Source organism: Macadamia integrifolia, chromosome 1 (assembly GCF_013358625.1).
Source record: "Macadamia integrifolia cultivar HAES 741 chromosome 1, SCU_Mint_v3, whole genome shotgun sequence".
Taxonomy (NCBI): domain Eukaryota; kingdom Viridiplantae; phylum Streptophyta; class Magnoliopsida; order Proteales; family Proteaceae; genus Macadamia; species Macadamia integrifolia.
The window spans coordinates 15,551,649-15,566,442 of NC_056557.1; the positions used below are offsets into that span (position 1 = coordinate 15,551,649).

Here is a 14,794-nt window from a genome sequence, read left to right on the forward strand (position 1 = left end):
TTTCCATCCTCTTTGAGAGAGATAAAATCCTTCTATAATTTGGTCATGGAAGAAAAGTTGGATCACCCTTGGATCTTGGGATCTAAGGTTGCTTGCTTCACACAGATGCCTTTGGTTTTGTTTAGATGAGGTGAGTAATCGGTTGCCATGTGTCAGCATCCCAACAAGTGGTGAGTTGTATGCATATCAAGGAGGAAAAGAAAAAACATTTAGATGGGGACCGCCACATGGATCCTAGCCCTCCAATCCGCTCTATCCGAGGCCATATTTGGGACAACGCCTAATCTGAGCATATCTTTCCTCACAACTTCCCCTATTTTCATTTTTTCCCTGCCCCTAGATCTCCTAATTATTTGGATCAGATCACTCCTCCTTACTAGGGCATCTATAGGCCTCTATTGGACATGGTCATAGCACTTCAAACAAATTTCTCAAAGTTTATCATGAATTGGAGAAACTCCCAAATCCGCTTTAAAACAATCATTCCTTACTTTATCCTTCCTTGTTTTCCCGCACATCCATCTTAACATTCTCATCTCTATTGCACTTAGCTTGTCTACAGGCCACTTCTTAACTGCGCAACATTCCGCCCAATACATCATAGCTGGGTGTATGACTATCTTATAAAATTTTCCTTTGAGCTTTATAGGGACATATCAATCTCACAACACTCATATTACACCTCTCCAGTTTTCCCACCCCACTTTAATTCCAGGTACCACATCATTATTGATATTGCTTTCTTTATTAATGATTGATCCCAAATATCTAAAATGTCACTTTGGGGTAAGTATCTCTTTTTCCTCAATGGTCACCATATTGTTATCCATTGTAGTATGACAAAATTTACATCTCACATATTTTGTCTTTGTTCTACTTATCTTAAAACCTCTTGATTCCAAGGTAAATCTCTTTCGCATGGCTTGCAAAATAATTTTATTTTAATTTTATCTATAATTTATATATATATATATATATATATATTTGTACTATTAATCATGTTAGATTATGTTAGTTTTCCACCATGAAGGTTTTTTTATATTTTTTTGTGTGGATACATGGCTAGGGCATACATGTGAGGATGAGTTTATTTTCTTTTGTTCTATCATATTTAGGTTATTATGCATAGAGAAAAAATATTATGTGCTTATTGCCTAGAATTTTATATCCTTGATTACAGTAGCTTAGGTTTTATTTTTTATACGATTATATTGTTCTTACTAAGTTTGTTTTTGTACTGCATGCATATAAGAAAGTTTCCTTTAAGATTCCCTTATTTGTGAGAATCCCTTTGTATTATGTCCTTAGTTTTAATCTTTGATATCATTCATGGATCATGATGCAGTATATATAATAGTTCAGAATGTTTATTAAATAAAAATACCAAATAAATAAATAAAAAACCGGTTTAATTGGGTGGATCAAGGTGCCACACACATTTCTTGGTCCACAATCTAACATGTTCTTATTTTTGGGACTAACAAGTGCTTTGGAGTCGTATTTATGAGTTCTAGATCCTTGTCTAATTGGAGACTCTTAATCTTGTTTTTCTATCTCTCAAGGATTGTTTCCTTTCAAAGAAATTACATAATTTTCACTGTGGCAACTTCGTTTGGGACTATCAGACTTCTGATATTATTTGTTATTTTAATTTTATAATAAATATCTTTTGTTTGATTTGATTTGATTTAATTTTTTTAATGGTTGATTTGTCATTATTGCATTCCAAATCACATACATGCACCAAAAAGATTATCCCCATTTAGCTACATGATGTAATCATGAGCCTGATGATGACATGTGGTCCACTCATGATGAAAGAACAACCTTTAAGTTTGGTACCTATAGGCATATGATAAAAGATGCATTGCCGTACTATCTGATGATCATATGTGAAGACATTGTGAGAGGTACATCTTAGTACTCTTTACTAAGGATGAATCTCATGTACCAAACCAAATTCATGTATGCAAAGGTGATCTATAGTATTGATGAATAGTTATGATATCACCAGTGTAAGAGCAGGTACTTCAAATGGTAAGCATTAAGGTCCTAAATGGAATTAAGGTGAATTGAGGGCATGTGTATAAACTTGAAATCCAACACAAATTAATTATCAAGAAATTTTAGAAAGACTACAATTTACTACAAGAAATTACTACTATTATGGCTAAAATTGAGAACTTTACTTCAATTTTGAATAAGGAGCTGTCTTGTGGGGAGGAATTATGGAGACAAAAGACTTGTATATCTAGTCCTTGTGAATGTGATAGGAATACTAAATTCTTTTATGCTACAACTCTGCAAGGACGCTAACATAACTATATTTTGAAGCTGAAAACTTACCGATTGCAATTGAGCTGACAATGAGTCTCTAAAGTGTCTCATGAAATTTTATCACATTTTAATTCGGCATTCTTACCTAATGGAGTGGATAAGAACTCATTAACATTTGTTTTGGAGTCTATTCCTTCGGTTGTCTTAGATGATTCTAATGCTATACTTTGTAGCCAGCCGAGTATGGGGGAGATGCAACATGCTTTATTTGCAATGAGCCCTCTAAAATCACTAGGACTGGATGGCTTTCCTCCCAGATTTTCTCAAGCTAGATTTATTCAACTTTGTTTCTAGCTTGAGAAACAAATTACATGTCCCCTGCTCTATTTATTTTAAGGGCTGAAGCAGATGGCAAATTACATGGCATTAAGGTTCATAATAGAGCACCACCAATTACACATTTTCTGTTTGCATATGATTGCTAGCCTACTCTTTTCACAAGTTAAAGTTGATAAAATTTGCTATTTTAAAAACTATTTATCGTTACATTGTTAGGCATCTGGTCAAGCTATTAATTTGAAGAAGTCTATTATGACCTTACCACTAATACCCACTCTAAACTAAGGAGGTGGTTTTCTAGAATTATGAAAATTTCATAAGATAGGGGTCTAAAGAAGTGCCTAATTGGATTACCTACTAAACTTGAAATTTCTAAAAATGTCTTATTTGAGGATTTTTTTCTTTTTTTCCAAAATTGACTCCAAGTTGTGGAAGTCTAAACTCTTATTTCCCATGTTGGGAAAGAAATTTTATTGAAATAATTGGCTTTTTCTATGTCCAATTATGCTTGCCTTCACTTCAAATTACCTCATTCTCTTCATATGCATATAAGAAAAGCTACAACTAACTTTTACTGGGGTGAAAAAAATATGGCCATTCAAAAGTACATTGGATATCCAGGAACAGATTATGTCAGTCCATGGAGAAGGGTTGCCTTGCCTTTAGGGATCCAGTTTTGCATAACTTTGCTTTATTGTTAAAGATTTCTTGGAGATTAGGGACTAATATGGACACCCCAAGGGGTAGCCGAATTGGCAAGGGACCTTCCCTTCAAGAAGAGTGAGGTTCTGAGTTCAACTCCTCTTATCTTCTTGGGGCCCCTCACATCGGTTGTTTAGTGCTCTTCACTGCATTCAATAAAAGTTGAATGATTCTCATTCAACCCTGGTATGACCCAGTTCATGTGGTTGTAGGGTCAGTATGGGCCCACAAGATTTGTCGGGGAAAAAGAAAAAAATGACTGATATGGACTTTTTATTGTCTCAGTTTGTCAAAGATATCTATTATCCACATATTAATTTCCTCTCAAGGCTCAAGTTGGGGTTGGAAAAGTATAATGGAAGGTATGCTTGTACTTAAAAGTAGTTTTTGTTGGCGTGTTGGACCTGGTGAACAACTAAATATATGGGATGATGAATAGTTACCTAGTTTGAAGGTCTTCAAACTCACTGCCCACGTTCGGTTAAGACGTACATCTCTTACTATAGTTGCACAATTAATTGACCTCACAACTATGCAATAGAGGCGTGATATATCCAATGATAATTTCAGCCATGCAGATATTGAGACAATTCTTAAGACCACTCTCCCTATTTTTTCTCATGAATATAAGCCAAGTGGTTTGCATCTAAAATGAGTTCTATTTGGTGAAGAGTGCATATCATTTACTCTCCAATCAGCGATCTGAAGATGTTATGGTTCATCCAACTAGTTATCCTATAATTCTTAGGATCTTGTTCCATTTAAAGTATGGAAATGAATATGGACAAGCAAGACAACTCCTAAAGTACTGCAACATTTTCTTTGGCGAGCCTGTGCTTCTAGCTTGGCAACAATGTATATCTGCTCTTCGTAAAAGAAATTAGTTTGTTGATTCTTACTATGCTCGGTGTGGTATGGAAGAAACCATTTCTCACATTCTACTTAAATGTAATTTTTCTAGAGTCGTGTTGTTGCAGATTCCTATCAACTCGGACCTGTAAAACACAATTTAGAAATTAACCCATAGCGGATTCCAAAATGAAGGCTCCAATGCTTAAGTCAATACCCAAACAAGTAAGGAAAGGAAAAGTTGGTAGAGTCCTGAGTGTATTGAGAGTCTTACACTAAAAATTTAGTAAGTGTCCTTTATGTAGTGTTTAGTGGTTCTTCTTTATTGGCTAGCTAGTTGCTTTCTCTGCTAATGTAGACCTACTTGCCATTGGTAGGTCGATCACCATCTGAGCTGAGGTGAAAAATCTCATAATAGTTAACCCAACTATGGTCATTCTATAGTAAAATAACTGTTTAAACTAACCTTGATAAGCCTGTCAACTATAGTTAGGTCTAGAAACGGTTATGAATATCACTGTCCTACAACAAATAAAGGAGCTAGATGACATGTGGGAGGTAGGCACCACTCATAGGGTAGAGTACATGGCTTGCATAGATCATGATTCCTCACGAGGATACATGGTCAGTCCTATTAAGGACAACCATGCTTAGCCGGGGGTGTCACCATCTGTAGTTATAGCATAGTTCATGGTTGGGGTATTAAGTACCAACCAAGGCTGTCATTGGTCGGTGTTATAATAGTATTTCAGATGCCCCCCACTCCCTTAAGCTCGAGGAGGTTAAGGGAGTAGATGAATTATGTTCCATATTCCTTAATCACCCTCACAACCATGTGATATTCCTATATATAAGTCCAAGACCCTTAAGTGGGCTTAATGCCATTTCTTGATATGTGTGTTGTCATGTTTGCGGCTTTCATCATTAGTTTCATCCGAGATGAGAGAGTTGTGTCTCAGATTGATGAGTCTTCCTCATCTCAGCCGTCGATCGTTTTACTTATCTGGTGGTTCAGATTTTTTATGACTACTTTGCGCTTTCTCTATAGTATAAATAAGGCATCTCGCCTTTTCGAAAGGTCATATTTGCCGCTTAGTGTTTTTCAACTGTTGCTGTCATCGTCTCCTTCTACTTCGCGCTGTAAGTGTTGCCGACAATCGTCGTGGTCAGTTCTTCCTCGCCTTCCTCATAGTTCTCCTTGTTGTGTTCTTTATCATAAATAAATCTTTATTTTTCATTGAAATCAGTAATTCCTTCCCTCCTCTTTGTAAGTTTTTGCTTCTTTCCCTTCTTTCTAGTTCATTTTTCTTCTCTACAATCGTATTTAGGGATACCTCATCGAACTCTAATGAGCATTCTGATCTCAATGTTGGGACTTCATATGCTCCCCTTCCCACGAAGGGGAGGCCTGCCGAGATTTTTGGAGACTTCTAGCATGGCCTAGGTAAAATGTCACAATTGCTCGTGCAGTGAGTTGAACTGCTCTTCTGTGACCACTTGTGGAGGTGTTGGGTGGAGCCTTAACCTGGTAGCCTCCTAGGTGTGCACTTCATTCTCCACCACTGGGTGCTGCTTGACCTCTTCAGTAGCTTCTTGACGGTTTCTTGGCGATGGTGGATTGAGGTGGTGAGCATCCTTCTTAGAGTAAGTTATGGTTGCCTTTGTCATTCCAGTCACTCAAAAACAGTCAGATGAGCTCTCATCCTTTCCCACAGATGGCACCATTTTTTAGAAATTGGTCTGGAAGGGACTTAGGGATGAAGGCTCCGATGTTTATGTTAGCACCCAGATGAGTAAGGAAAGGGAAAGTTGGTAAAGTCTTGAGTGAATTGAGAGTCTTACCCTAAAAATCTATTAAGTATATGTTATATAGTGGTCAGTGGTTCTTCTTTATTGGCTGGCTTTTTGCTTTCTCTACTAATGTGGACCTGCTCGCTATTGGTATGCCGATTACCATCTGAGCTGAGGTGGTAAATCTCTTAACGATTAACCATGATGCTAACGTTTAACCCAACCATGGTCATCCTGCAGTATGATAACTATCTAATCTAACCTTGGTTAGGTCTATCAGCTATAGTTAGGTCTACAAATTATTATGAATATCACTGTCCTATGATCAAACAAAGGATCTAGGTGACACGTGGGTGGTAGGCACCACTTGTGGGGTAGAGTACATGGCTTGCATAGGTCATGATTCCTCACGAAGGTACATGGTTGATCCGATCAAGGATGACTCTGCTTGGTCAGGGGTGGCACCATATACAATTGTGGCATAGTTTATGGTCAGGGTGTTAAAAACCGACTATGGCTATCATTGGTTGGTGTTATAATGGTATATCAGACAGTATGATCATTAGTAATATAGGAGTTGTTGCTGTTAATTTTTTTAATAAATGGTTTTCCTCAATGGATTTAGAAGTGGAGTTCTTTTCTACAACAATGGAAGGAGGGATGTGATCTGATGGGTCATTACTCTTTTTTTGTTGGTACCTGTGGATTGCGAGAAATGATTTAGTGGTTGGAAGGCATACTTAGCAACCAAAGGAGGTGATTTTCTCTTCACGGAAGGTGTTTCTTGACTATCAAGAAGCGATTGCTGCCCAACACTTCCAAACTCCACTTTTTTTTTTTGTTAACCAATGTGTTCGGCTAGCTTATGCGCACCTCGACTAATCCTCAGGAAGACTAGTATAGTAACCCACCTCCATGATCTCCATTTAAATCGCAGATGCATAGATGGAGAATCGAACCTGAGACCGTGCGCCTAATCCACACAATCCCCAGTTCGCCTTAACCATCTAGGCAACCCACGAGTGGGTACAGAATAAAATAAGAAAATACACACACACGCACATACACACACTCACACAATGCGTATGACAGGGTTCGATCCCACGACCTCCTCCCCTGACTGCCGGCTTCACACTTCCAAACTCCACTTGTTACTCAATATTCCACATTAAATATACATTATTGGAATCCTCCACCTGAGTATTTTTTCCAAGATCGATCAACTGTTATGCAAGATTGATTCCTAACACATCTAGTGGTGGTGTTGGTTTCGTTGTTCGAGATCATCTTGGTCATTACAAATTTGCATCATCTTCTTTTTCAACTATCAATAAATCTAATTTTTGGGAAGGGATTGCCATTCAATCTACTTTTCTTGAGGCCATATAATAATGGTTTGACATGTTGATAGTGGATTTAGATAACAAGGATGTCATATCTTAGCATCAATGGAAAACACCATCCCCTCTGGAGATTAGCTCTATTGTGGAGGATATCTTGCATTTATCATCATATTTTGATGCTTGTAACTTATTCCAAGGGAGATTAATAGCATTGTTGACTCCCTGGTTAGGAGGGCCCTATCGATAATCTGCACGACAATTTGGCCCAATTCTGATCTATGGATCTTGGAGATATGTCATGCTCCATCCACGAGTATTGCACGTTCCCATGAATAAATTCCATACTCCCCCTCCCTGGGTGCTTTGGGGTCTCTTGGAAAAAAAAAAAAAAAAAGCTTTCCCAACATTAATATGGAGAGAGAGAGAGAGAGAGAGAGAGAGAGAGAGTTTCCAATATTAAATGCCACAAGAAGATTCAAGTATATACTAAAGTTATGTCATAATATTGTAAATAATCAACTAAAGTAAAGATAATTCGAATTTCTTACATACCTAACTACAGAAAATCAAGGTTAAATAATCTGTTTAAATAAAGACATGTTCTAGTTGCAATAGTCAATGGAGTGGAGCTAACATGTAGATTACGAGTTTCACTCTTATTATGGAATACAACAACAATGGTGTTAATCTCCATGCAATGCCTTATCAAATATGTAGTCCTTTGCTTATCACTCTTGTTCGTGGTTTGTTCGACCTTGAACAGTAAAGTTGGAAGACTTTAAGAGCTTACCTAGATGTCTTTTAGTATAAATTTCATGATGTATATATATATATATATATAAAGAACAAAAAAAAAAAAAAAAAAAAAAAAAAAAGGAAGCAACCTAGCACATGAGGCTCCCGCTACTTTCGAGCCTTGGAGGGGCAAATATACAATCTTACTCCCCCGGCTTCCAGGAGAAGCTATTTATAGCTTTTGAATATGTGACCAAGAAGTTGCAATTAAGCAACAATTTTTTTTTCTTAACCTGAAATTTCAAAGTACCAATTTCTATATGATCCTCTTTTCTTATCAAACATTCAACAAAGTTGGAGGAATTGGATCTCTTCGAATTTCATGCGCATCAACCCAATCAACACACAACATTACTCAACTTATCCCATCTAATTAGTTGGAAAGGAATTTGCAGGTGGACTTCTTCCTCTCATTCCTTCTCCCAAATTTGGAGCTCTATAGACTTTGAAATCAAAACTAGATTAAATCATCTTGGCGACTGAGGCACCTTGACACCTAGGCAATGATTTGATGCACGTTTTTCATACTGACCCCACAACCGTACGGACCGGGTCATACTGGCATTGAATGAGAATCATTCAACTTTCACTTAAAGCAGTGAAGAGCACCAAACGAGTGGCCTTAAGGAGGAAAGAGGAGTCGAACTTAGAACCACATGCTTCATGAGGCAAAGGTCCCTTGCCTACTCGGCTACCCCTTTGGGGTTGATGCACCTCTACAATCTCCAAATGCAACAATACTTCTAATTTCTAATTCACAGGGTAATCCGTACTCCATTTTCAAACAATTTCCTCCACATATAGAAGTTTAGTGTTTTCACTTCATTTACAACATGGTTGTCATGGTGTCTAGACAACCAATGCGTTTGAGGGGGCTTGGACACAAGGCAAACAAGGTGTCCTAGGTGCCCTCCTAGGACACTAAGGTGTCAAAGGAGATCAAGGCGCCTTGACACCTAGGCAACACCTTGACAACTATAATTAACAGTTTTAAAACAACTAAACCCCTTCCCTACTAATGCCCTTTTCTGTTATGACAGTAACTCTCAAGGATTTGCCATGTCCTTGGTTTGCTATCAACCCTAGGGAAACTCTTCAAAGTGAAATATTAGGCTTGAACTTTTACATCCTTCCTTCTATGACCATCTTTTCCATATAAAATACCCTTTAAACCTTCAATACTTTCTCTACTTCATGAAGCCTTTTTTGGTTATCATCCTATAGTGTGATTGTAAGAATGTAAAGGAAATATATTTAATCCCTATCTAGTATAACTCATCAATCTTCTTTCTACTTTTTCACAGTATATTAAAAGATTTCATGTAAAATGATAAGATTAGATAATCACTAGACACAAGGGGTTGCCCTGGGGGACACTTTCTCTCTTAACTGCGCAGGAATATGAACATCACTACTTGTTCTACATAGATCCTCCCCAATTACACCCATTAATTAATAGAATAGCAAAAATTGGATCTAAACATCAAGCTGTGAAACCATATGATGAACCATTTAGATATGGTACTGAGATTGTCTTTCTAAACCCACATCGATGTTTTAACCAGAATCCTCATGAAGGCCACCAACCATAGCCAGTTTGAATTCGGCAAGAACATAAAATAATAAACCCAAATACCAAATTCAATATTCACCAAATATTTCTAGCCAACCCACAATGAAACATCTTTTCTTCTACCCAATATATATATATATATATATATATCCTTTCATTACAAGACCACACAAGCAAGTGAACTTAAAGATTCTATTGGTTTTATAAATATATATAAATCATGATAGCTAGTGTTTATATATATCTAGATAGTTAGGGGTAGCTCACTAGATGACTGTAACTAGGGTTTCTGATTTGTTATACTTCAATATGATTATCTAAGTTCAAGGTCGAACAGACAACGAAATAGAGGTGAACCTGCAAAAGACTGCATACTTGACAAGGCTAGCAGGGAGATCACTCACCGGAAATCCGATCGGTACCGTACTTCTTACTTCGTTGGAACCGGAAACACTTGGAGAAGACCCAGTTAGATCTTCTGATAAACTTCCTGGCCAGTAGAGATTGTATTAGTGCTTGGTAAGTATAGGAAGATGGATGGGTCATGGATGAAGACTTGAGAGATACACAAAGTACAGTATTACCTTGAGGAGATACTGAGTTGGGTTCAGGGAAGGGACCGTTCATGGTAAGTCTGTAGGGAGGTCAGGGCTGATTTATAGATAAGTTGTAGCCTTTAGGTGCTCAAACTCTCGTGGGAATTGTGTGAATATCTGCTCCTCTTTCTTAGGAGTAAGTAGAGCTTTGACTAACTGGTGGTTAAATTTGGGGAGGTTGCCTTGCATGTGATATGCTTATAACAACCTCCTTACCTTTTTTGAGTTAATCTTGGTCCCCACAATAAGGGTTACAGACCGGTCGGTTGGCTGAGACAGATGGGTTACTCAGGTTGGCACCCGAAGATTAAATCAAAGCCCAGATCAAAAGGCCAGAAAAAAAACAATGAAAATTCTTGTGTTACTCACGATTCACCAATGGAACCTGCAAAAATTTTCAACGGTACAACTGATTCGGCATTAAAAAAACAAGGATAATGTTTTATGTGAAAGAGTGTGGCTCTTGCCCACACAAAGGAGCGAAATGATCTGCCTTGCCCTCTATGAAAGAGAAAATGATGTTTCTATGAATATTTTCTTGTGGGTTTCCATTGGCCCTTGCGTACAATCAGAAATCGCATGCACTTCCCCATAGAAAAAATTTCCCACCCCACACCAGAAAAGAGAGAGAGAGAGAGAGAAGATCGCTACCTAGTTGTATGGCTTTTGTGCTAGTGCAGTGCCAAGGGAGTACACCCTAGGCATCCAAATTGGGGGTGATGTGGTCATTTTGAACCCCCAGTGTCTCGATGAAGGCCGCACTACTAGGTAGGTAGCATTTTCTTGTCCAATATATATATATATATATATATGCACGACCGAACTTAGAGCCACTAAGAGCTGGCAGACCGGGCCGACTGCAGGGAGGGAGTAGATCACTAACTTTCAACGGTGGTCTACGATTAGGTTGCTTATTTGGTCTACGATCAGCCTAGTGCACCAACCACGTGGTACGACAGGCACTAAAAGTCCTGGCGAATGATGGCCCACCCCACCCAAGAGTGCTTATGTCATATGGGAACTCATGGCTGGAAACAATCCTTATGGTTTTGATATCCGGTAGAAATAATAAGAATCCAAGTCCATGTTGGTTGGTGTGGCATTTTTCTTTATTTTTTTTTAATTTAATTTAATTTTTTTGAGCTTCTATCCCAGTGGCAAGCAACTATATAATTGGGTCTAGCGAAAGTTCAAGGAAGACCAATAATATGAAATATGTGGGTAAGGATTCCAAAAAACCTGTCTGACCATAAGTTTTGAGGCACACCGGCCTCAACTACTGGTAGAGATTAAGGGTATCATAGAAGACAATCCTAAGGTAAAGTGGTAAACACTTTAAGAAACCAAAATTTATATAAATATATATATATATATATATATATATTGGGAAAGGGTTGGCAAGCCAGATGTGTGCGGCATGCTAGCAGCGCTATGTCTATCTCTCTTCCCCACTTTGAAATGAACCCTCCTTACGATATGATGCTCCGTCCCGCGCCCTCATTGATGCCACCCACTAGCGTGCGCCATGTGGATGGTGGGACTATTTCTCTCCCATGTCTATTTTATTTTGATTTCTAACTAGAGTGTCAAACATTCCTATTTTAAACTGTCTTAATTCAAGCATGCATGCTACTCTTTATTTAATTTCTAACTAGAGTGTCAAACATGTCCATTTTAAACGGTCTTGATTCAAGCATGCATGCTACTCTTTGATTGACCGGTAGTGTTCGATGTATCTAAAAGTAAATTTGCCACTTTTGGCCAAAATTGGAAAGGAACTAAGAAAATATCACCTTAGACTATCAAAGCTTAAGGTAAAACCTTATAGGGTTCGTAGACCTTAGGATCGTATGGTGACCCCTGTGGAGGAAAGCTTTCTCTTAAATTTAGGAAAAAGTACATTCAAAACTTTATAAACACAAGGAAAATGTTAATTAAATAGAGGAAAAGTATTGTAGGTCCAATTTCTAAAAATAAAAGTGCAATTTAGAGTTGTTGAAGAGGGCTACTGAAATTCATCTAAGAAAAAAAAATCTATTACTACGGAAAACTAATTTGATTTATGCCATAAAAATCCATGACGAAAGTTATTTACTACTAAAGATTAGGTCCATTGAGTGTGCTTTTATTGACAATATTCTTTTCGGAGATGAAACCAGAGGCATGAATCAATGCTAATATATTATGTGTAGCTTTAGTTATACTAGGATGGATAATGACATTCAATATGAAGGAGATCTCGCAAAGTGATTATTTTAAGTATCTATGCTCAATCATAAATAATGGGGGAGGAATAGATGATCTTAAATAGATAATTAATATATGATTGATGAAGTAGAGAGATGCATCCGGAGTGTTGTGTGATTGATAAACTATGATAAAATCGTTTAAAGTGTTAAATGATGGCATACCCATAGGTCTTTAGATGCTTTAATATCGAGACGTAATTTGATTCGGATCAAATGAGTATTTTTGTTTTAACCCGAATATTATCTTAGACCTAGGGTAGCTCATAAAATTTTATTAAGAATTAGAGAAATCATAAAAGGATGAGGGGGACATATCCAGCCTTACCCCAATACCTTCACTTTTACTAGAAACCCAACACCAAAATCCATACAAAGAATCCAAAAAGAAATTATGGTTTAAACACTGGCATATTAGCTTTGTCTTCTCAGCATCTTTGGCACATTTTTCGTGGTCCTCTGCCACTACTTCAAAATTGTATTTCTTGACTTCTATAACTCGGTAACCCAGAAAAAAAAAAAGTGCCACTCACTTAAGTAGTCGTGATGGTGAGAGCATTACTGCTTTTTCCACTTTCTCCCTCTTTCTCCCTCTCTTACAAGTATAACGTCTTTCTCAAACGACAATCTATAGCGCACGTACATAACACCACCGGATAGAACTGATAATTTGTATTGGATGAGATTAGGGGTGTCAATTTTGAATCTGCATCGATAGGCGTGATCAAATTTAGTACGTTTATGGTCTATTAGGCATCAAATCGAACCAATCAACTCTATGTCCAATTTAAAATGACTCGTTATAGCCCAATCGAGCCCGACCCCTTTACTGATGAACAATCATAATCTCATATCATTTATCTTTTTTATTAAAGATTTGGGTCTTCGTTGACTATGCTGATTTTTTTTTTTTTTGTATAAAATCATAGTAATTTAATGTTCAAATTAAACAATGATGGTCTTCAACCACTTAAGAAAAGAATTTTAAGGGAGACACATTTAGAACTCATTTAAACTTAAATATGTCCGTAGCCTGGTTAAGATAACCCACTTAAGGTAGCCCGATTAAAGTTCGACACCGATTAGCCTAATTATAAACCATACCATATCCCTCCAAAGCTAGGTCCGTTTACATAAACTAGTGTTCATGGTGCAAGATTTTCAAGTGGTCAAGCGCAACTAGGCTCAATCGAGGCCAGCCTGGCCCGACCGGTTAACACCCCTAGGTGAGATAACTCTACCCAATCGCACATGTACACACCAACACTTGCGGCCAATGGGAGGATGCTTATAACCATCTCCAGCGCGGGGTAGCACTGTCTTTTTGCACCAGTTGTGTCTTGGGCTTTGGGACAAGTACCCGTTATCAAAGAGTCCACATCCTCTGCAGAGAGCGGTGAGGTGCGATGCGGTGGATATTGGACAGTTGACAGCAACTAGGCATGGGCCCCAAAGGGCTCCAAGCCACTTGATGCTCCTGCACTGGTGCAGCGGCTGCAGACGATTTTCAAACGCTATCAGATTGTGTTCTTTCTTCCATTCGTATTTTTGGAATTGGAACATGTGGATGCATGGTTTCAAGTATCGATATCATATCGTCCATATTGTATTGGTATCGGCTAAGGCCGATCCCCGATCCCTGATTGATCCGAATCGGTTACCCGTATCATTTTAGGGGTAAAATAGGATAAAAAATTGTACCTTTTAAAAAAAGCAAGGGCAAAACGATCGATACATGCCAATCCGGATCGGTATCGTAATACCATCCCCTAAATCTAGGGGTGTCAAACCCTAAACCGAACCGATAAAATCGATTGGACAGAACCGATAACAATCCGGACCAAACCGAACCGAAGCCTTATTGATTCGGTTTCGGTTTGGAGTATTGCAACCCCAAAACCAAACCGAAACTGGCTCAAAACCCAGACCGAAACATAAACCACACCGTTAAGAAACCAAAACACTTCAAAATTCATTAAAAAAACCAAAATTTGCATAGTTGTGTATACATTTGTATGGAAAGCCGAATCCAAACTAAATCAATAACCAAAACCAATCCGATTACAAATCGATTTAAGAAACTGAAGACAAATCGAAACCAAACCACACCAAAATCGAAACTAAACTGAAACCAGTATTTCCTTATTGGTGCGGTTTCGGTTTCTGCCTTCCCACACTGAAACCAACTCAACCCGTACCAAAACCGAACCGGACCAACCCATTGACAGGTGTCATTTCGTGGCCTGACCTGACTAAATCGATCGGGATTGATTGTTTATAGAC

At 38.0% G+C, this 14,794-nt stretch overlaps 1 long non-coding RNA gene across 2 annotated transcripts; it reads right to left on the reverse strand.

Annotated features, from left to right (window-relative positions):
* Positions 1-3,979: 3,979 nt before the first annotated feature.
* LOC122076608 lies at positions 3,980-10,302 on the reverse strand. Of its 2 annotated transcripts, none has more exons than XR_006139541.1 (2): positions 10,074-10,302; positions 3,980-4,313 (listed from the first exon to the last, which is right to left on the reverse strand). It is a non-coding gene; the product is annotated as an uncharacterized LOC122076608 (long non-coding RNA). The 2 variants fall into 2 exon arrangements; XR_006139540.1 differs by lacking the exon at positions 3,980-4,313 and adding an exon at positions 7,087-7,673.
* Between the last annotated feature and the right edge of the window lie 4,492 nt (positions 10,303-14,794).